The following is a 25847-nucleotide window of genomic DNA, read 5'->3' as shown; positions in this document are numbered from 1 at the left end:
CCCTCCTACGGTGTATGTAAATATGCTTGGGCCAGTCCGATGGGCGAGGCATATTGTCCAGATCTTTCCCCCCCTCCTGGCTTGCTCTGTGCATTCCTTTTGGGTAGTTCCTGTGTTTGCGTAGAGTTACAGCATGTGCGCATACAAATGGTCCCCAATTAATTTGCACAACACTGTAGATTGTGAGCCCCATCGGGGACAGTGATGATAATGTGTGCAAACTGTAAAGTGCTGCGGAATATGTTAGCACTATATAAAAATAAAGATTATTATTATAATAAAAATAAAGATTATTATGCTTTTTCATCATCCCACTGAACAAAAGCGGAATAAAGCGGGATGAAAAAGACAAATGTAAATAAAAATTGTATCGTTGAAAAAGACATCTTGTCCCACAAAAAGAAAGCCGCTTTTTCAGCAGAGAAATAAAAATACTATAGCTCTCAGAATATAATGATGGAAAAACAATTCTTTTTCCTATAAAATAGTTTTTATTGTGTAAAAGCGGCAAAACCTAAAAAAATTACCGTATATACTTGAATATAAGCCGAGATTTTCAGCCAAAAAAATTGGGCTGAAAGTCCCCCTCTCGTCTTATATTCGAGTCATATACAAAGGGGGTCGGAGGGGGAGGGGGGGCGGGGTGTCAGGTCATACTTACCTGTCCTGATGCTGTGTCTTGAGCCCCCAGCTTCTCCCCGTGCTCTCTCTTCCTGCCTTCAGCGGTCAGGTGGTGCCGCTCATTGAAACTCATGAATATGCGCATATTCATGAGTTTTAATGAGCGGTACCACGTGACCGCTGAAGGCAGGAAGAGAGCACGGGGAGAAGCTGGGGGCTCAAGACACAGCGTCAGGACGGGTAAGTATAGCGATACTCACTTGTCCTGCGTCCATGGCTGCTTGCTGCTGTCTGTCATTGGTCAGTGACTTCAGACAGCAGAGGGCACGGTGACGTGGTTAGTGCACGCCGCCCCACCTGCAGTCTGAACGTCACTGACTGATGACGTGGCAGATAGCGGTGAGCAGCCATGGATGCAGGACACGTGAGTATCTCAGGTGCCAGCAGTGACACCGGCACCTGACACCCAGCGACGGAGAGGTGAGTATGTCATTTTTTTTATATTTACATGCAGCAGCAGCATGGGGGCAGCATATGGGGGAATAATCTATGGAGCTTCTTCTGGGGTCAGCATATGGGGGAACAATGTATGGAGCTTCTTCTGGGGGCATCATATGGGAGAATAATCTGGAGCTTCTTCTGGGGTCAGCATATGAGGGAACAATAGGGATCAATCTATGGAGCTTCTTATGGGGGCAGCATATGGGGGAATAATCTATGGAGCTTCTTCTGGGGACACCATATGGGGGAATAATCTATGGAGCATTTCCCACCCTAGGCTTATACTCGAGTCAATACGTTTTCCCAGTTTTTTGTGGCAAAATTAGGGGGGTCGGCTTATACTCGGGTCAACTTACACTCGAGTATATACGGTATATAAATGTGGTATCGCTGTAATTGTACTCACCTTAAGAATAAAGGTGTCTTGTCACTTTTATCACATGCGGAATGGCATAACCCCCCCAAAAAAAAAAACAATTCAAGAATTGCTGGGTTTTTTTCATTGAGCCACCCATAAATCAGAATGGAAACTGATCAAAAAAGTTAAGTGCCCGAAAATGGTACCAATAAAAACATCAACTCATCCCACAAAAAAAGCCTTCAATGACTGTTGGCACAAATATAGAAAAATAATAGCTCTCAAAATATAGTGCTGCAAAAACTTGCTTTTGTAAAAGAGAGGATTTTTTTAGTGTGATGACAGCCAAACATAAAAAACAGATATAAATCTGGTATCGCCATCTAATCACTTAAAACACAAAAGGAATTGTGTAAAAAATAAATAGAACAAATTCTTGACCTGATCTTCATTTGTTTTTCTGTCTCCCAAAGATTGCAGTAAGGCTTGGCTCACATTAATCTTGCGCTCTACACTGAGCGCTTAAGCCCCCATCTCACATAGCGAGATTGCTGTTGCGTCACCGATTTTATGACGCAACATGGATCTCGCCTGCAATCTCTCTACGTGTGACACATAGCGGCAATCGGGCCCCTGCTCCGAGAATGTCCTGGGCCATTTTTTGATCGCTGGTGTCCCGCTGGCCAGCATTCATCGCTGTGTTTGACAGGGACAACGACGAACGACCTCAATACTACAGGTCTGAGAGACAGGGTCCCAGATAGGGTTCCAACGACCGTCGTATCGTTCCGTATCATTGCTGCATCACTGTTGAGATCTGACTGTTTGACATCTCACCAGTGACCTCGTAGCGATGCACCAGCGATCCCTACCAGGTCGCATCGTTGTCGGGATCGCTGGTGCGTCGCCAAGTGTGACGGTACCCTTACACCGGGGTTTCGGAAGAAAATCTCTAAAATACGCGATTCAGACGTAACACCTGGCAGAAGATTCCCTACAATGAGGTAAATGGAGACAATGAGTGCAGTTTGGCCTGTGATCCGGCAGTGTCAGCTTTTTTAAGCGTGCATAAAAATGCGGTTGGGCTACAGTTTTGTGCAGTTCTGAAAGAGAAACTGCTAACTAGAAGCCAGATGAGGTAAATAGTAACTCTGCTGCCTCATTATATTGAATGGATTAGATGGAGTTTTATTTGGTGATTTAGTCCCTTAACCCCCAAGGGTGATTTGCACGTTAATGACCAGGCCAATTTTTACAATTCTGACCACTGTCCCTTTATGAGGTAATAACTCTGGAATGCATCCATGGATCCCAGTGGTTCTGACATTGTTTTTCTCATGACATATTGTACTTCATGAAAGGGGTAAAATTTCATTCATATAACTTGCGTTTATTTGTGAAAAAAACCGAGACATTTGGCGAAAATTTTGAAAATTTCGCAATTTTCCAACTTTGAATTTTTATGCCCTTAAATCACTTAAATATGGCACACAAAAAGTTTAATAAATAACATTTCCCTCATGTTTACTTTACATCAGCTCAATTTTGGAACCAAAATTTTTTTTGTTAGGAAGTTATAAGGGGTAAAATTTGACCAGCGATTTCTCATTTTCACAACACCACTTTTTTTTTTAGGGACCACATCACATTTGAAGTCACTTTGAGGGGTCTATATGATAGAAAATACCCAAAAGTGACACCATTCTAAAAATTGCACCCCTGACGGTATTCAAGAAGTTCATTAACCCTTCAGGTGCGTCACAGGATTTTTTTGAATGTTTCAACAGTTAACTTTTTTTCACAAAAAAATTATTTCAGGTCCAATTTTTTTATTTTACCAAGGGTAACAGGAGAAATTGGACTGCAAAAGTTATTGTGCAATTTGTCCTGAGTATGCTGATACCTGATATGTGGAGGGGGGAACCACTGTTTCAGCGCATGGCAGAGCTCAAAAGGGAAGGAGTGCCGTTTTACTTTTTCAACGCAAAACTGGCTGGAATTGAGATCGGATGCTATGTCACGTTTGGAAAGCCCCTGATGTGCCTAAATAGTGGAAACCCACCACAAATGACACGATTTTGGAAACTAGACCCCCCAAGGAACTTATCTAGATGTGTGGTGAGAACTTTGAACCCTCATGGGCTTCACATAAGTTTATAAAGTACAGCCGTAAAATTAAAAAATCATATTTTTTCCACAAAAATAATCTTTTCACCCCCAATTTTCATTTTACCAAGGGAAACAGGACCCCAAAAGTTGTTGTCCAATTTGTCCTGAGTAGGCTGATACCCCATATGTGGGGATAAACCACTGTTTGGGCGCATGGCAGAGCTTGGAAGGGAAGGAGCACCGTTTGACTTTTTCAATGCGGAATTGGCTGGAATTGACAACAGACGCCATGTTGCATTTGGAGAGCCCCTGATGTGTCTAAACAGTGGAAACCTCCTAATTCTAACTCCAACCCTAACCCCAACATACCCCTAACCCTAATCTTAGCCCTAACCCTAACCCTAATGGGAAAATGGAAAATTAATACATGTTTTTTTTTAATTTTATTTTTCCCTAACTAAGGGGGTGATAAAGGGGGGTTTGATTTACTATTTATAGCAGGTTTTTATGTTTAGCGGCTGTCACATGCTGAAAGACGCATTTTATTGTAAAAATAGTTTTTGCATCACCACATTTTGAGAGCTATAATTTTTCAGTATTTTGACCCACAGAGTCATGTGAGGCCTTATTTTTTGTGGGACGAGTTGACTTTTTTTATTGTACCATTTTCGGGCACGTGACTTTTTTTATCACTTTTTATTCCGATTTTTGGGACGCAGAATGAACTTAAACCAGCATTTCATGAATTTCTTTTGGGGGAGGCATTTACACCGCTCTGCGTGTGGTAAAATTGATAAAGCGGTTTTATTCTTCAGGTCAGTATGATTACTTCGATACCTCATTTATATCTTTTTATGTTTTGGCGCTTTTATACTATAAAAACCATCTTATATAAAAAATAATTATTTTTGCATCGTTTTGTTCTGCGAGCTATAACTTTTTTTCGCTGATGATGCTGTATTGCGGCTCGTTTTTTGCGGGACAAGATTTTGTTTTCAGTGGTACCATCGTTATTTATATCCGTCTTTTTGATTGCGTGTTATTGCACTTTTTGTTCAGCGGTATGATGATAAAGCATTGTTTTTTGCTTTGTATATTTTTTTTCATTAAAGGGGGTAACTAGAGGGACAGCATTATAGGGCGGGTCATTACGGATGCGGCGATACTAAATGTTTACTTTTTATTGCTTTTTTTATTTACAAAAAAAAAGAATTAGGGAATTTTCTTTTATTTAGGGATTTTTTATAAATTATTTTTACACATTTTTTTTTTACTTTATAGTAATGTCCCAGTGTGGGACATTACTATAAAGTGTCAGATCGCTGATCTGACACTTTGCAGTGCACTGTGTCAGATCAGTGATCTCACAGGCACTGTATAGGCTTTCTCAGTGCCTTCTCTGAGCAGGCACTGAGGAAGCCACCTCCCTGCAGACCCCGAAGGCTCCCGTGGCCATATTGGATTCGGGGGCCTGCAGGGAGGAGGCCCTTGGAACAGCGCAAGCACATCGCGCTGTTCTGAGGGTCCCTGTGTCCCTGGTATGCTGCGATCATGTTTGATGAGAGTGCCAGGGGTTAATGTGCCGGGGCAGTCCATGACCACCCCTGGCACATAGTTCCAGGTGTCAGCTGTGATAATCAGCTGACCCCCCCGTGAGCGTCGCTGATCGCACTGATGTACTATCCCGTGTCCGGTCATATGGGCCCGGGTACCGTAGGCGGAATAGTACATCAGATGTCAGAAAGGGGTTAAACGGAAACCCAAATGTAAGTGCTCAGCGTAGTGCACAGGATAAATATGAGCCAAAATGTTATATAAAATATTCCTAATAAAAGCTTCAACTCAATCCACAAAAAAAGGCAAGTCCCCCACTCAGGTCCATCATCTGTTAATGGAAAAATATGGGGCTTACACATTACTGGTAACAAAGGCTCCGGAAAAGTGAAATGGCTTCTCCAAAAGAAATACAGCAAATTCTGCGCTCCCAAATCAAAATGCCCCCCTCTCTTCTGAGCTCCAGTGTGCCTAATCCACATTTAGTATCCACATGTTTGGCATTTCTGTAGCGATGAGAGTGCATGTTTCCAGAAGCATGAGCTGGGCGTAATGTATTGGGCACACCCATGGAGTCAAATTGTCAGTGCACCTGTAGATAAATTCCCAAAAGGGTATAATTTTCTAAATGTGGTCACTTAAGGGGGTATTCTGTTCTTCTAGCACTTAGGGCCTCTGTATATGGAGCGCTCCTTCACGCTCGAGTTTTGCCAAGTGTCTAAGCAGTAGTGTACAGCCACATATGGGGTATTTCCACGTTCACGAAAAATGGTGTGCCAAGTTTTGGTGCCATTTTTCTGGGGATAAAACAAAATTGTTGTTATGTTAAAAATGCAATTATTTTTTCTTCACTGCCCAATGGTATAAAATTCTCTGACACACCTATAGTTGAATATTATCACTGCACCCTTAGATGAATTCATTAAGAAGTGTAGTTTCTAAAATGGAGTCACTTACGGGGCTTCTGCTGTTCTGCCACCTTAGAGGTTCTTCCAGTGGGTCATGGCACCCGCAATGCATATCAGTACAATCTACAGAATAACATGGTGGCCCTTTACTTCTGAGCTTAGCACTGTGCCTGAAAAGTATTTCCCAATTGCATATAAAGTGTTTGCACACTTTGGAGAAATTGTATCACAAATGGCAAGGTCCATTTTTTCCCCATTAGCCCTTATAAAAATAAAAAATTGGTGCCAAAAAATTTTTTTAGTGGTAAAAATATAATTATATTTTCTTCATCACTCAATTATGTTAAATTATTTGAGGCACATGTGTCAACATGCTCACTGCACCCCTAGATGAATTCACTTGGGGGTGTAATTTGTAAAATAGTGTCACAAATGGAGGATTCCACTGTTGGGGAACCTCAGGGGCTCTGACAATATGACATGGCACCCTCAAACTATTCCAGCACCATCTGAATTCCAATACAGCGTTTCTTCACTTGTGAGAATTGAACTGTGCCTCAAAAGTAGTTTTCGACCACATATGGGGTATTGGCATACTCAGGAGAAATTGCATGTACCATTCAAAAAGAAAGAAATGGATGATCGCGATTGAGCCTCTTTTTACTAACAACTATGATACAGTATATTAAGTTATATGCACTGCATAATTTTGATGATTAAAACTTAGTGTCCTCAATTAAATGTTTGCTATTGTACTGCAACCCTGCACATAGCACTTTCTGCTTAGAATAGCGAGTCTAATTCTGGTTATAAATATTTTTCTTAATAATAATATAATAATAATAAATTTTATTTCTATAGAGCCGACATATTCCGTAGCACTTTACATTTCAGAGGGGACTTGTACAGACAATAGACATTACAGTATAACAATAATCACATAGATTATGACAGCTACCAAGAGGAATGAGGGCCCTGCTCGCAAGCTTACAATCTATGAGGAAAGAGGGAGACACGAAAGGTGGGTAGTAACAATTGCCCTGATTGTTTGGACCAGCCTTCTTATTTGTAAGGGGTTACATCTTTCCCCACCAGGTGTCAAATTTCCTGTATGATTAGGTCAATCTTTATGATATTCATCTTGTATTGTTATACACGGCTGTGTTTACATATACAATAAATGTTTTTTTTGGCCAGCAAGGCAGGACCCACCTTCAGTGGGCACTCTGTTTTTAAGTGTTTTTAAATATTTGGTTTTTGTACACTCAAAATATTGAGTTACTGTTTGGTGATTACTGGCTTCTAGCATGTTGCCTTTCTTGCTGATATGTTTGAAATTGTACAATTCAATTTCTCCTATTATCTCTTTTGGAAATTAAAAGCTTGGGACCAATGCAACATTTAAGTGTAAAAAATGGAAATTTTCCATTAACTTAGCCCAATATTATGCAATTCTCTTATTCACCCGAGGCTTAAAAATGGTCACTACACCCGTAGATGAATTTGTCAGGAGGTGAAGTTTCCAAAATAGGGTCACTTTTGGGGGTTTCTGTTTTGGCTTGCTAACTCTTCACATGTGACATGTCATCTGCAATCTATTCCAGCCAATATTGCGCTCTAGAATTCATTTGGCGCTCTGTCTCCTCAGAGCCCTGCCATGTTTCCAAACAGTAGTTTTATGTCACATTTTTACGCCCAATGACGGACAAAGCATGTCATGAGCGGGTGTCAGTTCCCACATTATAATGTGCTATGCCCGTCATGACTTTCAACTGTCACTGGTGTAAACTCACAGTGACAGATCAATGCCAACAGCTAAGCGGCACAAGAAGAAGTGCGGGGACCCATTCCGTCGGACTGAATGATCTCAGTATGATCGCACAGTAGGTGCTGAAATATTGGCACCTCCTGTTCGATCACAGCAGGAGCCCGGCGCTGCTGGTGGCTGAGCTTTAGACCTAACAAACACAGACAATGCCAACACTGCCCCTGGAGGTTTTACCTCCCTACATGCTGCGATTGAGAGCGATCACAGCACTTAGGGGGAAGGTAGAGGGACAGGCGCTCCCTCTGCCTTCAGATCACAGCCCCCTGCTGTATCATCGTGGCAACCCAATCATTGCCATGGTGACTCGAGATAGTCATGATGACTCCCAGATCACCAAGCTACAGAATGCTTCTGAGACCATGCTCAAAGCATGTACAGGTATAATGCATTACAAAGCTGCTGCATTGCAATGTATTATATCTGCAGTCAAAGTAAAAAAAAAAAGTGAAATTCCCATAGAGGGACTAAGTTAAAAAAAAAGTTAAAAAAAAATTGAAAAAATATAAAAAGTGGAAAATAATAAAATTATACTAATAAATACACATTATGAATTTTTTTTTACATATTTGGTATCACCTCATCCAAAATGACCCGATCTATAAAAGAATGACACTAGCTAACCCCTTCAGTGAATGCCGTGAAAAAAAAAAAAAACGTGGCAAACTGCTTTTTCATCCTACTGCTGGAAAAAAGTGGAATAAAATGTGATCAAAAAGACAAATGTAAATAAAAATGGTAATTGCTGAAAATATCAACTTGTCCCGCATAAAAACAAACCAACATACTTGTCCATCAGCAGAAAAATTAAAAAGTCATAGCTTTCAGAATATAGCAATATAGCAATGCAAAAATAATTTTTTCTATGAAAATTTTTATTATGTAAAGGCACAAACATAAAAAATAATATAAATGTGGTAACACTGTAATCATACTGACCAGATTATCCTTATCAATTTTATTACACGTGAAACGGCATAAAAAAAAAAAAAAATAACTGAATTGGTTTTGGTTCATTCTGCCTCCCAAAACTGGAATAGAAAGTGATCAAAAATTGTTATGTGCTCCAAAATGGTAACAATAAAGACATCAATTCGTCCCGCAAAAAAAATGCCTTCACATGTCGGCTGAAATTTGGAAAATTTGTAACTGAAATATGGAAAAATTATAGCTCTCAAAATATGGTGATACAAAATCATTTTTGAAAAAAATGCATCTTTCGGTGTGTAACAGCAGCCAAACAGAAAAAAAGATATAAAATCTGGTACAGCTGTAAACGCACCTACCCAAAGATTAAAGTCATCTAATCCTTTATTCCACATGATGAATGACATAAAAAAAAACAGGAAAGATGTATATCTTTGTACCGTGTTAGCCAGTAGATAGAAAAATATTCAGAATTGAGAGTCCTCAGTTGTTGATACCTTTTAATGGCTAACTGAAAAGATGGTAACACATTGCAAGCTTTCGAGACTACTCAGGTCTCTTCATCAGGCATTGACTAATACAAAATCTGAAGAATCACATATTCTTCACCTGCTGTTGATTATTTCTTTTTGCCTACTATAGATCGCAGTAAAGTTTGTCTCACATTTATCCTGTGCTCTACTCTGAGCGTTTATGTGGCACCCCAAGTCCAGTTGCCATAGTGACATTGCCTCCCTCTAAGGGGTGATGTCATGCCTGGAGGCAGGAGGGGGCGTCCCCATGCCAGGTAACACAATGTACATGACAATTACTGCTGCAGGCCAGAAAGGGGAGCTTCCTTATAAATTCTGGCCAGCAGGTGGGGTTAGTGAGTCAGTAAGAAGACAGCTGAGAGAGTAAACAAGAGTTGTCATGAAATCGGGAGCAGTTGGAGCTCATGACAAGACAGTTAGAGACAGTGGAAGTTGGTTTGTGGAGAGGGAAGGGACAGGAGCAGAGACAAGGGGCTCTGGGGAACAAAAATTGCATATAGCTGACCCCAGTGCGAAGCGCTGATAAAAGGGACACGAGAGTCCTTGGCTTGGCAGGAGCTTACGCCCTGACAGCCGAATCTGGAGTGCAGGTGACTGCAAGTTCCTTGGCCACACTGAACACACACCTGAAGGCACGGCAGCAGACCAAGAGCCCGGGGCTGACAGTGAACAAGACAGTGCCCGTGATATAGGCTCACGCTGTCAGCCATACAGGCTAGCAATCATCACGCAGGAGACGGCTGCAGCTTAGCTACAAGCAACAGGGACCCGAAAACAGCGCAGAAGGAAGGTCCCCAACCCCACCTGGCAGGGTGGGTCCCCTGAATGCCTCCAGGTGAGCTGGACTCAATCCATCATCTGGATGTGGTACCCCAGATTGCATTTACGTTCAAGTAAAAGGTAAAGAAAACGGCACCTCTGCGTCCTTCACTTTTCCTCTGCACCCCAACGTTCACCACCATCTGAACAATCAAATATATTTGCCCTGGGGCCCTGCTCTACCCGTGGGGAGCTGAACCATCTTTGCTACGTCACCATCAGCCCCCGTGGACCAAGATCGCAGCGTCGGCCGCCCATTGCTGAACACCACAGGTGGTGTCACGACCAAACACCACATAATTATCCTCTATTTTTTTTTTACTGGCCACACAGGGCCATGGACCGGGTCACTGCTACCGTGACATCCCCTTTAAAGAACCTGACCGGCCTGGTACCGAGTAACCTAAGGTCCTGTGGGGCGCTCCACTTACACTGGGGTTTCCACGTAAATCTCTGAAATAAGTGATTCAGACAGAATCCCGAAAGTAAGATTCACTATAATGAGGCAGATGAAGTCACTGTGGACGACATCTGGCATTTGATCCAGCAGTGTTCATCTTTTGAGGCGCACATAAAAGTGCCATCAGTCAGTTTTCTGCACTTCTGAAAAGGACACCACTGAACAGAGGCCAGACAGAGTTCAAAGGAACTCTGTTGCTTCATTACAGTGAATGGATCACTCAAGGGGGTTTCATCTGAATCATGTCACTTTGAGATTTGGATGGAAACCCCGATATAAGTGCTCAGCGAAGAGTGCTGGATAACTGTGATGACAAACATTATGTAAACTGTTCCCAATAAAAGCTTAAACTCAATCTACAAAAAAAAACAAAAACAAGGCCCCAATCAGGTCCATCATCTCTTAATGGAAACATAGGAAGCTTCCATGTTACTGGTAGTGCAAAGGCTCTGGAAAAGCTATATGGCTCCTTGCCCCCAATAGAAATCCAACAAATTCTGTGCTCCCAAATCCAAATGCCCCTATTCCTTCTGAGCCCCACGGTGGGCCTAAACTACATGTGTGGCAGGGGTATCATTTCCAAAGTAAGGTCATTTGGGGGAATTCCACATTCAGCTAAATTGTGTTACAAATTCTGATGCCATTTTTACCAATTTCCCTGTGTGCAAATGTAAAATCTGTGGCTAAAACAATAATTTTGTGTTAAGCAGGTAAATATTTTTTCTTCACTGCCCAATGGTATAAAATTCTGGACACACCCCTGGTGTTAATATGGTCACTGCACCCCTAGATTAATTCATTGAGAGGTGTAGTTTGGGGGTCATTTTTGGGGGGGTTCTACCTGTGGGTCATGGCACCCGCAAACCATAACAGTAAAATCTATACTATAATATGGCGTTCCTTTCCTTTTGAGCTTTGCATTGTGTCTCAAAAGTAGTTCCTAATTACATGCAGGGTATTGTCTCAATCAGGAGAAATTGCACAACAAACTATGAGGTGCATTTTTTCCTATTAGGTCTTATACAAATTTGATGCCAAAACAACATTTTAGCTGTAAAAATGTAATTATTCTTTCTTCATTGCCCAATGCTATAAAATTCAGTGAGGCTTATGTGGTGTCAACATGCTCACTGCACCCCTAGATGAATTCACTGGGGGGTGTAGTGTATAAAATGACATCACTTGTTGGGGTTTTCTGCTGTTCTGGCACCTCAGGAGCTCTGCTAATGTGACATGGCACCCTCAAACCATTCCAGCAAAACCTGAACTCCAATATGGTGTTTCTTCTTTTTTAAGCTTTTCATTGTGCCTCAAAACAAGTTTTCAACCACATATGGGGTATTGGCGCACTCAGGAGAAATTGAACAACAAATTTTGTCTGACATAACTCTCTGGTTTAAGGGCATAAGAATTAAAATTGTGTTAATTGTGAAATTTTCTACATTTTTGCCAAATTTCTTATATTTTTACAAATAAATGCAAGTCATATAAACCAATTTTACCACTATTATGAAATACAATATGTCACAAAAAAACACTCAGAATCAGTTGGTTCTGTTGAAGTGTTCCAGAGTTATTACCTCAACAATATGATACTGATCAGATTTAAAAAATGAGGCCCGATGATTAACCTAAAAAGGGGCCAAGCAACATTTTTGTGAGGAAAAAGTTACATTTCCATTTTTAGGGTTCAAAATTATAAAATTCTATGAAGACCTTGTGGGTTTAACCCCTTAGTGACCAGGCCAATAACTCTGGAATGCTTCAATATATCACATTGATTTCGAGATTGCTTTTTCGTGATACCTCATACTTTGTGATAATGGCAAATTTAATTTCATGTGTTTTGTGTTTATTTATAAAAATATCAGAAATTTTACAAACAAAAATTAAAAGATTACAATTTTCAAACTTTGAATGACTCTTTAATCCAGATAGTCATACCACACAAGGACATTAATAAATAACATTTCACACATGTCTACTTTACATCAGCACTCTTTGTAAAATGTTGTTATATTTTGTTAACATTTTAGAAGGATTAAAAATGTAGCAGTAATTTTCTTATTTTTTCAAAAAATTTTTTTACAAAACTTATTTTTGTAGGGACCTGTTTCAGTTTTGAAGCGACTTTGGGGGTCCTATATATTGGAAATCCACAAAAGTAACACCATTTTAAAAATCGTACCCCTTAACGTATTCAAAATTGCTTTCAGGTAGTTCATTAATCCTTCAGGTGCTTTTCAGGAATTAATGCAAAGTAGCATGACAGGAAAGAAAAAGTTTATTTTTACCACCTAAATTTTGATAACTTTTGAACAGGCAGCTAATGCTGGCAGACTCTAAGGCGGTTATTTGGCCGTCAACTATCATGACAAACATCAGGACCTCACAATCAAGACCTCAGGGTACTAAAGGGGTTAAAAAGGAAGCCCCCACACTTTTAACCATCTAGATGCCGTGGTCATGATTGACAACAGCATTTACGGGGTTAAATGACCACAGTCAGTGCCAACACTGATCTTTGCTGATGCAGAAAGTTGTCAGCTACAATGTACAGCCGACAACTGCAGGATTGGCACCTGTTGGGGGATGCTAGTCTCTTATATTGCAGGTCAGTAAAAAGACATATTGGTGGTCACTAAGGTGCTCACCAAACCTGTAGGTAAGTTCCTTGAGGGGTGTAGATTCTAAAATGATTTCACTTGTCGGAGCTTTCCATTGTTTAGGCACATCAGAGGCTCTGCAAATACAACATAACATGCTATATCGGTTCCAGTCAATTTTACACTCCAAAAGGCAATTGGTTCTCCTTCCCGTTCAAGCTCTGCTGTGTGCCCAAACAGTAGTTTTCTATCACATCTGGGGTATCGCTTGTACTTAGGAGAAATTGCACAACAAATTGTATGGCCTAGTTTCTTATGTTACCCCAGTGAAAATGAAAGATTTGGGGCTGAAGCAACATTTATGTAGCAAAAATTAATTTTTCCATTTTTACATGGAATTTTTCTAGTGGGCAAAATGTGGCCACTGTTTTCTAGGGCACTCGCACCCGGCATTACTATATTCTAGAGAGTTGCTTTAGAATTTAGAGGGCACACAGAACCACACAGCAGGTTCAGTAATAGGGACATATGGCAGCAGCGGGTAAGCATTGGGGTATCAGCAGAATAAGGAGTTTGTGCAGGTTTGGAGTAGATGGTGATGGGGCTGGAATGCGGGAAGTGAAATGTGTCTTTGTTATAACCTCTGCAGCCGAGTCCTGGCTGGAGAAGTTATCATGTCGCTCTGGGCCAGATGGAAAAGATGGGAAAAGTGAACGGTTCCATCAGAAAGAATGTCCTCTGTAAGTCACCAAGTGCTGTAATCACTTATATGTTCTGTAGGACTGGTATTTACCACTGAACATATGACGATAATATCAATGTTGGTTCTACAGAGATTATTTTCAGCAACAGCGCGGTCATCTGCTGAGGTTCTTCTACGTCCACTATTAGTGTGGGTCACAGAGTTTTAATCAAGGTTACCTGGTTAGGGGCCCACTCAGAAGTTTTGCCCCCCTGAACTAAAACCCTAGCTAAACCTCTGCTTGGGGGTGAAGGGGTTGATGTGCCATTTGGGCTCGCTCAAGCACCAGGGCATTTGCTATGACAACTCCATTTAGGTTTGGATTGGTCAACAAGGAAACAGGTGGCTGGGCCCCTGTGCAGGCATGGACACAAGCAGTAGTTGACACAATACACCTGATTCACCATGCTCTTCTCATATGGTTCTAAGAGACCTTTTGTGCCCACACCTGGACTCCAGAGCCTTGGTACAAATACAACTCCTGCCCCATTAGCGTTTGGGCATAGCTCTGTAGTGTCCACTAAATCTGTCAAGAATATTTTTCAGTTGACTTCATATGGAAAAAAACTGTGTTCCCTATGTAATAACAAGTGTGAGGCCCATGATCTTCTGTGGTGTGTGCCCTCATACATGGAGCTGGTGACCCATTGCGATGTCTTCTATCTGAAAGGGTCATGCTCCCTGACAGGGTCATGCTGACTGACAGGGTTGTGTTGCCTCACAGGGTTCTGAAGCTTGACAGGATTTTGCTCCCTGACAGGGTTCTGCTCCCTGACAGGGCTCTGTGGTCTGACAGGGTTCTGCTGACAGGGTTGTGCGGCCTGACAGGGCTCTGTGGTCAGACAGGGTTCTGTTGTCTGACAGGGTTGTGCTGCCTGACAGGGTTCTGCTGTCTGACAGGGTTGTGCTGCCTGACAGGGTTCTGCTGACAGGGTTGTGCTGCCTGACAGGGCTCTGTGGTCTGACAGGGTTGTGCGGCCTGACAGGGCTCTGTGGTCTGACAGGGTTCTGCTCCCTGACAGGGCTCTGTGGTCTGACAGGGTTCTGCTCCCTGACAGGGCTCTGTGGTCGGACAGGGTTCTGTCGTCTGACAGGGTTGTGCTGCCTGACAGGGTTCTGCTGTCTGACAGGGTTGTGCTGCCTGACAGGGTTCTGCTGCCTGACAGGGTACTGCTGCCTGACAGGGTTCTGCTGTCTGACAGGGTTCTGCTGTCTGACAGGGTTGTCACAAGCTGCCTGACAGGGTTCTGCTGACAGGGTTGTGCTGCCTGACAGGGTACTGCTGCCTGACAGGGTTCTGCTGACAGGGTTGTGCTGCCTGACAGGGTACTGCTGCCTGACAGGGTTCTGCTGACAGGGTTGTGCTGCCTGACAGGGTTCTACTGCCAGGCTGCCTGAAGGGTTGTGCAGCCTGACAAGCTTCTGCGGTCTGACAGGGTTGTGCTGCCTGACAGGGTTCTGCTGACAGGGTTGTGCTGCCTGACAGGCTGCCTGAAGGGTTGTGCAGCCTGAGAAGTTTCTGCGGCCTGACAGGGTACTGCTGCCTGACAGGGTTCTGCTGCCTGCATGCCTGAAGGGTTGTGCAGCCTGACAAGCTTCTGCGGTCTGACAGGGTTGTGCTGCCTGACAGGGTTCTGCTGCCTGCATGCCTGAAGGGTTGTGCAGCCTGACAAAGTTGTGCCACCTGACAGGATTCTGCTGCACAGAATGTCGCACACGTTAGCAGCTTATGAAAGAAGATGGATCCTCAAAAATCCAACAGTCTGGAGCTAATGTGCCCACCTTTACCTGTGCACGGGAGGCGCGGCAGGACTTGCCACAAGTCGCTATGCCCGCCAGCGCTAAACTATGCAGGCTAGCTGCTGACAGGACGGCTGTGTTCATAGCTGCACGGAGAGCCGGCGGGCACCGCTCCCGCGCACCGGGAGTGGTTAGAAGGAGTGAAGGGGCTAGCCTGGGAGCGGAGGTAGGGCAGTGATGCAGACGCCGCCGTTTGACATTGCTGCTGCGGGTAAGTGGCGATGTCAGGGAAACATTCCAGAGGAGGAGGGCCGGCACTGCCATCAGCCCGGGCGGGTGACGAGCCTGTGCTAGCCGCACACTGACCACTGCAAGGTGCGTTCCTGCTTGGGAGGAAACTTCTGTAGCGCAGGTCAGAAGCCGCTGCGGCACCGTGTCTCCGGCCATGTACCCTGTATACGGGGAATACAAGCTGTAGCTGTGATGTCTAGAGAAGGCTCCTCATCTGCAGGAAATACCTGCTGGCAGGGAATAGTCCGGAGAGCAGTGCATAGGGCATTGTGCTCTTACCTGGTCTCCACCTCTGCCTTCTTGCTGTCTTCTCACTTTCTGTTTTCCTTCAATGTTGGGCAAGTTACAGCAGAGGAGAGCGACCCCCCAAATGCCCCATTTCAGTCTAAGCTCCCATCCTGAGTATTTGTTAAGCTTTTCATGTTGCAGATTTGCCTTTTTATTGTTTTTGTGTGCGTTTTGTACTGGCATTTGTATCACATTTTTAATGCTCACACGATCAGTATTTTTACATCAGTATGTGTAAGCCAAAACCAGGAGAGGGTGATAAATCCAGAAGTGGTGACATGTTTCTATTATACTTTTCCCCTGATTTTGGCTTATATATACTGATGTAAAATACTGACCAAATACTCAAAGTGTGAATGTGGCCTAAGGCTGGGATCACACTTGCGAGAAACTCGCATGAGTCTCGCGTCTCCATATCAGCTGCATAGAAATACATGTAGCCGCACACTCCGGTCCCGAGTGCTGGTGCGAGACTCGTGCAAGTTTCTCGCTAGTTTGATCCCGGCCTAATTGTGACACTCCCTTGGAGCAAGAGGTGAAACTTTTTTTGTAGCTTTTTTTAAATTTGTAATTCATAAATCAGGCTTACACCAATTAATATAGCTAACAATGCCCACTTTGGCAGCAACATGTCAAAAGCAATGAGAACAGTGTAAAATCACATGGTTGCACATTTTTGTGCAAAAACAGCTTGGAACAAAATGTGCCATTTTGATGAACAAAAAGTGGTTAGTGCAAAAGCAATGATGAGGAAATGAAAATGATAGAAAAACAGGGGGAGTGCGTTTTTCCTGAGAGATTACAAAAGCATTTCATGTGTCATATCTAGAAATGCATGTATTAAGCGCTGCCTGAAGTTAGTCCTGGCTGAGCCTTCAGGTTGTTTAGCAGCTCAGATAAATGACAGCACATGTTCTTATAGAAGACATTTGTAATGTGTTTTTAGCTGTTGAAATGTTGTAATTGTCCATACCGATATACCCTTAGTTCATTTCAGATAATGCCATAATGCATTTACATTTGGCATGCGTATTACAGCGATTGTACCTCACAACCCTATAACCTTGAAATTGAAAAAAGAGCTAATTGTGTGCTTAAAGCCGTCTTTTTCATCTCTTCCTGGATGAAAATAGTTTTCACATTTACATGACAAGTTGACATTTGTCCTGGGTTCGCAGTTTATGCTCATAAAACCCTCATCGCTTAACTTGTTACTTCTGCAGATAGATTTGCAGCGCAATGATAGGGAAGTTAAATTACATTTAGCGCTGTAAAAGTAAATAATCTTGCCTGTGAAATTATATCTTAGGCATATGTAGGAAATATGGCAATTTTTATGATAACCAGGAATATAGTTGTGTGAAAAAGTGTTTGCCCCCTTCTTTATTTCCTATTCTTTTGCATGTCTGTCACAGATCATCAAACAGATTCAAATATTATACAAAGATAACACAAGTAAACATAACATGCAGTTTTTAAATGACAGTCTTTATTATTAACCCCTTTGTGACAGCCAATACGTATTTTTACTGACCTGGGATATAAGAGAATATCATGCCCATACAGGTGACAATTCAGCAGCTGTCGGCTGTCCACTATAGCAGACAACTTGCTGTATCACAAACGATCAGTGTTGGCACCATCCATATCTGTTTAACCCCTTAGTTGCTGCTGTCAAAAGTGACTACATCAAATAAATGGTTAATAGATTGTGGGGGCTTGCACTTTAATCTAATTGACACACCGAGATCATAATTGTTTGGTCCTGATGTTTGCCATAGCAGTTCATGGACAAATAGCGACCTTAGAGTCTCCCGGCTATAGCGGCCAGTTCAGAAGTTAAGCCCCTGTCACACACAGCGATCTCGCTAGCGAGATCGCTGCTGAGTCACAAATTTTGTGACGCCACAGCAATCTCACCAGCGACATCGCTGTGTGTGACACTTACCAGCGACCGGTCCCCCTGCCGGGTATCGCTGATCGTCCTGAAATGGCCAGGACATTTTTTTGATCGCTGGTCTCCCGCTGGCCAGCACGCATCACTGCATGTGGCAGGCGGGAGACCAGCGATCAGCGAGCTGGCGCTGGTAACTAAGGTACACATCGGGCTTCTAAGCGCTTAGAAACCCAATGTGTACCTTAGTAACCAGCGCGCTGGTGCAGGGAGCTGGTATCCAAGGTACACATCGGGTTTCTAAGGGCCGCGTGCCGCTTAGAAGCCCGATGTATACCTTGGTTACCAGCTCCCTGCACCAGCGCGCTGGTAACTAAGTGACGTGCGTCTTGTTACCCGCGTCGTCGCTGGTGCTGATCGCTGGTGAAGCTGCCTGTTTGGCAGCTCACCAGCAGTCATGTAGCGACACACCAGTGATCCTGACAAGGCCATATCGTTGTTGGGATCGCTGGTGCGTCGCTATGTGTGACGGGGCCCTTACTGACATTTAGGTGGTAAACAAACGCTTTTTCATTCTGGCTATACCACTTTGCATTAACCCCTTAAGCCCCAAGGGTGGTTTGCACGTTCATGACCCGGCCAATTTTTACAATTCTGACCACTGTCCCTTTATGAGGTTATAACTCTGAAATGCTTCCATGGATCCCGGTGATTCTAACATTGTTTTCTCGTGACATATTGTACTTCATGTTAGTGGTAAAATTTCATTCATATAACTTGCGTTTATTTGTGAAAAAAATGGAAATTTGGCAAAAATTTTGAAAATTTCGCAATTTTCCAAATTTAAATTTTTATGCCCTTAAATTACAGAGATACGGCACACAAAAAACTTAATAAATAACATTTCCCACATATTTACTTTACATCAGCACAATTTTGGAACCAAAATTTTTTTTTGTTAGGAAGTTATAAGGGTTAAAAATTGACCAGCGATTTCTCATTTTTGCAACACCATTTTATTTTTAGGCTGTGTGCACACGCTGCGGATTTTGCTGCGGTTCCGCAGCGGTTTTAGCCGCTGCAGACCCGCAGCAGTTTTTGCTGCGGTGTACAGTACCATGATTCCCTAAGGGAATCAAAAACTGCAATGCAGACGGTGCAGAATTTTCCACGCGGATTATCTGCGGTTTTCAATCCGCAGAAAGAATTGACATGTCAATTCTTTCTGCGGATTCTGCTGCGGTTTGCCATCTCTCCATTGAGGAGATGAAAAACCGCAGGGCAAAACCGCAGAGCAATCCGCAGGTAAAACCGCAGGTCTTTTGACCTGCGGTTTCACCTGCGGATTTTACAAAATCCGCGCGGATGAATCCGCACCTAATCCACAGCGTGTGCCTTACCGACCACATCACATTTGAAGCCACTTTGAGGGGTCTATAAGATAGAAAATACCCAAAAGTGACACCATTCAAAAAACTGCACCCCTTAAGGTGCTCTAAACCACATTCAAGAAGTTTATTAACCCTTTAGGTGCATCACAGGAATTTTTTGAATATTTAAAAAAAAATGAACATTTAACTTTTTTTCACAAAACAATACTTCAGGTTCAATTTTTTTTTATTTTACCAAGGGTAACAGGAGAAATTGGACTGCAAAAGTTATTGTGCAATTTGTCCTGAGTACGCTGATACCTGATATGTGGGGGGGAACCACTGTTTCGGCGCATGGCAGACCTCAGAAGGGAAGGAGCGCCGTTTGACTTTTTCAATGCAAAATTGGCTGGAATTCTGATCGGACGCCATGTCTTGTTTGGAGAGCCCCTGATGTACCTAAACAGGGGAAACCCCCCCACAAGTGACCCCATTTTGGAAACTAGACCCCCCAAGGAACTTATCTAGATATGTGGTGAGAACTTTGAACCCACAAGGGCTTCACAGAAGTTTATAACGTACAGCGGTACAATTAAAAAAATCATATTTTTTCCACAAAAATGATCTTTTCACCCCCAATTTTCATTTTTCCAAGGGTAACAGGACCCTAAAAGTTATTGTGAAATTTGTCCTGAGTACGCTGATACCCCATATGTGGGTGTAAATGACTATTTGGGCGCATGGCAGAGCTCGGAAGGGAAGCAGCGCCATTTGACGTTTTTGGCTGGAATTGAGATCGGACACCATGTCGCGATTGGAAAACCCCTGATGTACCAAAACAGTGGAAACCCCCCACAAATGACACCATTGTGGAAACTAGACCCCCCAAGGAACTTATCTAGATGTGTGGTGAGCACTTTGAACCCCCCAGTGCATCACAGAAGTTTATAACGCCTGGGCGTGAAAATAAAAAAATCGTATTTTTTCCACAAACATGATCAATTAGTCTCCAATTTTTTTATTTTCCCAAGGGTAACAGGAGAACTTGAACCCCAAAAGTTGTTGTCCAATTTGTCCTGAGTACCCTGATACCTCATATGTGGGAGAAAACTACTGTATGGGCACACGTCGGAGCTCGGAAGGGAAGTAGTGACGTTTTGGAATGCAGACTTTGATGGATTGGTCTGCGGGTGTCATGTGCGTTTGGAGAGCCCCTGATGTACCTAAACTATTGAAACTCCCCACAAGTGACCCCATTTTGGAAACTAGACCCCCCCACGGAACTTATCTAGATGTGTGGTGAGCATTTTGAACCCCCAAGTGCTTCACAGAAGTTTATAACGCCTAGGCGTGAAAATAAAAAAATCATTTTTTTCCACAAAAATGATAATTTTGTCCCCAATTTTTTATTTTCCTAAGGGTAACAGGAGAAATTGGACCCCAAAAGTTGTTTTGCAATTTGTCCTGAGTATGCTGATACCCTATATGTGGGGGGTAAAACACTGTTTGGGCGCATGGCAGAGTGTTATGAATGAGTCACCGTAGGAGGCAAAAGCAGAAATACAAGCTAAGTCCAGAAAACCAGAGAAGTTGGCAACTATCAGATTGCAGACCCCTGAACCTATCAACACAACTAGCAGCAGCCGTGGGGGGTTCCTACGATGCCCTAGACCCCTCGATCACAGCCGGAGAAATACATAGGCCTAAAGAAAGAAAGGGGAAATCTAAACTGCCCCAGAGCAGACCCCAAAGCAATAGGCAGCCCCCAACATATAATGACGGTGAAGCAAGATGAAAATACTAACACAGACAGAAAGATAGACTGAGCAAAGACGGGGCCCCAAAACTACCTAGATAGGAAAGGACAGGAAGGCTGCTGTCTGCAATCTGCCAAAACCCTATCAACAACATAAGCCAACCAGCTGATATGAAAAAGGCCCTGAAGCAGCTAGGCTTCAAAAACTGAATCAGCACTCAGGTATTTTCAGAAGACAGAGCTAAATGAATTCAGCACACCCCAGCAGGGAATGGCAGAAATCCAGAAAAACAAAGCAAAAACAAAGTCAAAGAACAAAAGCAAAAGGCCGAGCAGCAAACTTAGCTTTGGAGGAGCAGGAATTCAGACTGGTCTCCAAGGATCTCACAGAGAAATCACCCGCAGGGCAGAAGGGTGTCGGCAGCCTTATATCCAGTCCGTAACTCCACTCAGCCAGTCCTCATCATCAGCCTCAGGTGTTTGACAATCAGGCTCACTACCTTTCTTTACCAGAAGAGGGAGTTCCTCGGGCCTCAGTAATGAAGGGGAAAATGAACTCACAACAGTACCTCCCCCTTGAGGAGGGGTCACCGAACCCTCAACTACGCCACCAGGGCGATCAGGGTGAGCCCGATGAAAGGCACGCACCAATCGTTTGGCATGAATATCAGAGGCAGAGACCCAGGAATTATCCTCCTGACCATAACCCTTCCACTTAACCAAATACTGGAGTCTCCGTCTAGCCAGACGGGAATCCAGTACTTTCTCTACCTCATACTCCATGTTACCTTCAACCAATACAGGGTCTGGGGGTGCCAACCCCGGAACAACAGGTTCAACAAACCTCTTCAACAAAGATTTATGGAACACATTATGGATTTTAAATGTGACAGGAAGAGCCAAACGAAAAGAGACCGGATTAATAATCTCCACAATCTTGTAAGGTCCAATAAATCTAGGCTTAAACTTAGGAGAAGCCACCTTCAAAGCAATATTTTTTGATGATAACCACACCATATCACCAACCTTAAACTGGGGACCAATGGTCCTATGTCGGTTGGAAAACCGCTGGGCCTTCTCCTGGGAGAGAGATAACTTATCCACCACTTGGTCCCAGATCTGGTGCATTCTCTCCACCACAGTGTCAACACCTGGGCAGGCAGAGGGCTCCACCTGCCCTGAAGAAAATCGAGGATGAAACCCAAAGTTACAAAAAAAAGGTGACATCAAAGTGGCAGAACTAGCTCTATTATTCAAAGCAAATTCGGCCAAGGGCAAAAATGAAACCCAATCATCCTGATCAGCTGAAATAAAACATCTCAAATATGACTCCAAGGTCTGGTTTGTTCTCTCTGTCTGCCCATTGGTCTGAGGGTGAAAAGCAGAGGAGAAGGACAAATGAATTCCCAGCCTGGAACAGAAAGTTCTCCAAAATCTAGACACAAACTGGACTCCTCTGTCAGATACAATGTTCTCAGGAATCCCGTGCAAACGAACCACCTGTTGTAAAAACAGGGGCACCAACTCAGAGGAAGACGGCAACTTAGGGAGTGGTACAAGATGAACCATCTTAGAGAACCTATCACAAATCACCCAAATAACAGTCATCCTCTGAGAGACAGGCATATCAGAGATGAAATCCATTGAAATATGGGTCCATGGCCTCTTGGGTACAGGCAAAGGCATCAACAACCCACTAGAGCGAGAACACGATTTAGACCGGGAGCACGTCCCACAGGACTGCACAAAATTCCTGACATCACGAGACAAGGAGGGCCACCAAAAAAAACGACTCACCAGATCTCTAGTACCAAAAATACCTGGATGACCAGCCAAAGCAGAGCAATGAACTTCAGACATCACTCTCTTCTTCCACTGGTCAGGAACATACAACTTTCCACTGGGACAACGCTCAGGTTTGTCCTCCTGGAACTCTTCCAGAGCACGTCTCAAATCGGGCGAGATGGCAGAAAGAACTACCCCTTCGCCTAAGATGGTAGCAGGCTTGGTCACCACAGGAGAATCAGCAAGGAAGCTCCTAGAGAGGGCGTCTGCCTTGACATTCTTTGTTCCAGGAAGAAAAGAAACCACAAAATCAAAACGTGTAAAAAACAAGGCCCAGCTAGCCTGTCTAGGGTTCAAGCGCTTAGCCGACTCTAGGTAAATCAAATTCTTGTGGTCAGTGAGGACCACGACTTGATGCTTAGCTCCCTCCAACCAATGTCTCCACTCCTCAAATGCCCGTTTCATGGCCATCAGTTCCCTATTCCCCACATCATAGTTACGCTCAGATGGAGAGAACTTTCGGGAAAAGAAAGCACAGGGATTCATTTTAGATGTTACAGGATCCTTTTGGGACAAAACAGCTCCTGCACCAATCTCAGAAGCATCCACCTCTACCTGGAATGGAAGTGAGACATCAGGTTGCCGCAAAACCGGGGCGGAGGTGAATCTTCGCTTCAACTCCTGAAAGGAAGAAACAGCCTCCGGAGACCAATTTAACACATCAGCACCCTTTTTAGTCAAATCAGTCAATGGCTTGGCAATACTAGAAAATTTTGCTATAAATTTCCGATAAAAATTAGCAAAACCCAAAAACTTCTGGAGGGCCTTCAAAGAAGTGGGCTGAACCCAATCGTGAATGGCCTGTACCTTGGCCGGGTCCATTTCAATAGTTGACGGGGACAAAATAAATCCCAAAAAAGAAATCCTCTGTACTCCAAAAGACATTTAGATCCCTTGACATACAGGGAATTCTCCCTCAAGATCCGGAACACAGTCCGAATATGTTCCACATGAGAATCCCAATCCTTGGAGAAGATCAAAATATCATCCAGATAGATAATCAAAAATTTATCGACAAAATCTCGGAAAATATCGTTCATGAAGCACTGGAAGACAGAAGGGGCATTAGTGAGCCCAAAAGGCATCACCAGGTACTCAAAATGTCCCTCCGGAGTATTAAACGCCGTCTTCCATTCATCCCCATGCTTAATGCGAATAAGATTATACGCCCCCCTGAGGTCAAGCTTGGTAAACCAGCAATCACCTTTAACTCTGGAGAATAGATCAGAAATCAGGGGTAACGGATACTGATATTTAACAGTAATTTTGTTGAGGGCACGATAATCAATACAAGGTCTTAATGATCCATCCTTTTTGGCTACAAAAAAAAACCCGGCACCCAAGGGTGACGAGGATGGTCTAATATGACCCTTCTCCAACGCCTCCTTAATATAGGATCGCATAGCCTCATGCTCGGGTACAGATAAATTGAAGAGCCGACCCTTGGGAAATTTACACCCCGGGCTCAGTTCAATTGCACAGTCATAACTCCTATGAGGAGGCAGAGACGCAGACTCATTCTCACTAAATACATCATAAAAGTCCGCCAAATAATCAGGAACATCATGCAACTGAGGAGAGGTGGAAAACACTGGAGCCTCACTAAAGGCACACCGACAACCCCAACTCACCACAGACACAGATTTCCAATCCAAAACTGGATTATGAATCTGTAACCAGGGAAACCCCAGAACAACAGTATCATGCAGATTATGCAACACCAAAAATCTGCAATTTTCTTGATGGTCTGGGGCGACCCGCATTACCACCTGGGTCCAAAACTGGGGTTTATTTTTAGCCAAAGGAGTAGCATCAATTCCCCTCAAAGGGATAGACGTCTGCAGAGGTGTCATCGGAAATCCACAACGTTTAGCAAAATCCAAGTCCATTAGGTTTAGGGCTGCTCCCGAATCCACAAACGCCTTGGCAGAAAATGTGGACAGGGAGCAGATCAGAGTAATAGCCAGAAGAAACTTAGGTTGAACACCCCCAACAGAAAACGTGTGTGCAAAGCGTTTCTCTCGTTTGGGACAGACAGAAATAATATGCGAGGCATCTCCACAGAAAAAACACAACTTATTACGCCTTCTGAACTCCTGACGCTGCTCTCTGGAAAAAACTCTATCACATTGCATAGGTTCAGACATTTGTTCAACAGGTGGCAACAACTCTCGTACAGCTTTGCGTTCGCGCAAACGCCTATCAACCTGAATGGCTAATGACATAGAATCGTCAAGACCAGAGGGAACAGGAAATCCCACCATAGTATCTTTTACGGCTTCTGACAACCCCTTCCGAAAGAGAGCAGCCAAGGCATAATCATTCCAGGTAGTAAGTACTGCCCACTTTCGGAATTTTTGACAGTACAATTCTGCAGAATCACGACCCTGGCTCAATGCCAGCAGGGTCTTTTCGGCCTGATCAATGGCATTAGGTTCGTCATACAACAACCCCAAATCTTGAAAGAATGCGTTCACATTAGTCAGAATAGGATCATCTGGTTTCAAAGAAAACGCCCAATCCTGGGGATCGCCACGCAGCAAAGAGATGACAATTTTAACCTGCTGCGAGTTAGGCTTCAAGGCAAAAAATAATTTACAATTATTTTTGAAATTCAAAAATTTAGACCGATCCCCAAAAAATACATCAGGTGTAGGAATCTTTGGTTCAGCAGCATGTGAATGAGCAAGGTAGGCGGAA

At 43.4% G+C, this 25847-nt stretch overlaps 1 protein-coding gene across 2 annotated transcripts in view; it reads left to right on the top strand.

The window, feature by feature from the left end:
• The first annotated feature begins 15750 nt into the window (after window positions 1-15750).
• Window positions 15751-25847, top strand: part of LOC141096350 (beta-1,3-galactosyltransferase 2-like) — a 179171-nt gene continuing 169074 nt past the window's right edge. The window contains exon 1 of one of the 2 annotated variants that reach the window (XM_073582900.1): window positions 15751-16078. The gene's annotated coding sequence lies outside the window, so the exon portion shown is untranslated. The remainder of the gene's footprint in view (window positions 16079-25847) is intronic. The other variant, XM_073582898.1, reaches the window with a different exon arrangement.

Source organism: Dendrobates tinctorius, unplaced genomic scaffold (genome assembly GCF_039654945.1).
Source record: "Dendrobates tinctorius isolate UK_male_01 unplaced genomic scaffold, ASM3965494v1 ptg000074l, whole genome shotgun sequence".
Taxonomy (NCBI): Eukaryota; Metazoa; Chordata; class Amphibia; order Anura; family Dendrobatidae; genus Dendrobates; species Dendrobates tinctorius.
The sequence above is the reverse complement of the archived record's forward strand: the minus strand, read 5'-3'. Positions and strand labels throughout refer to the sequence as shown.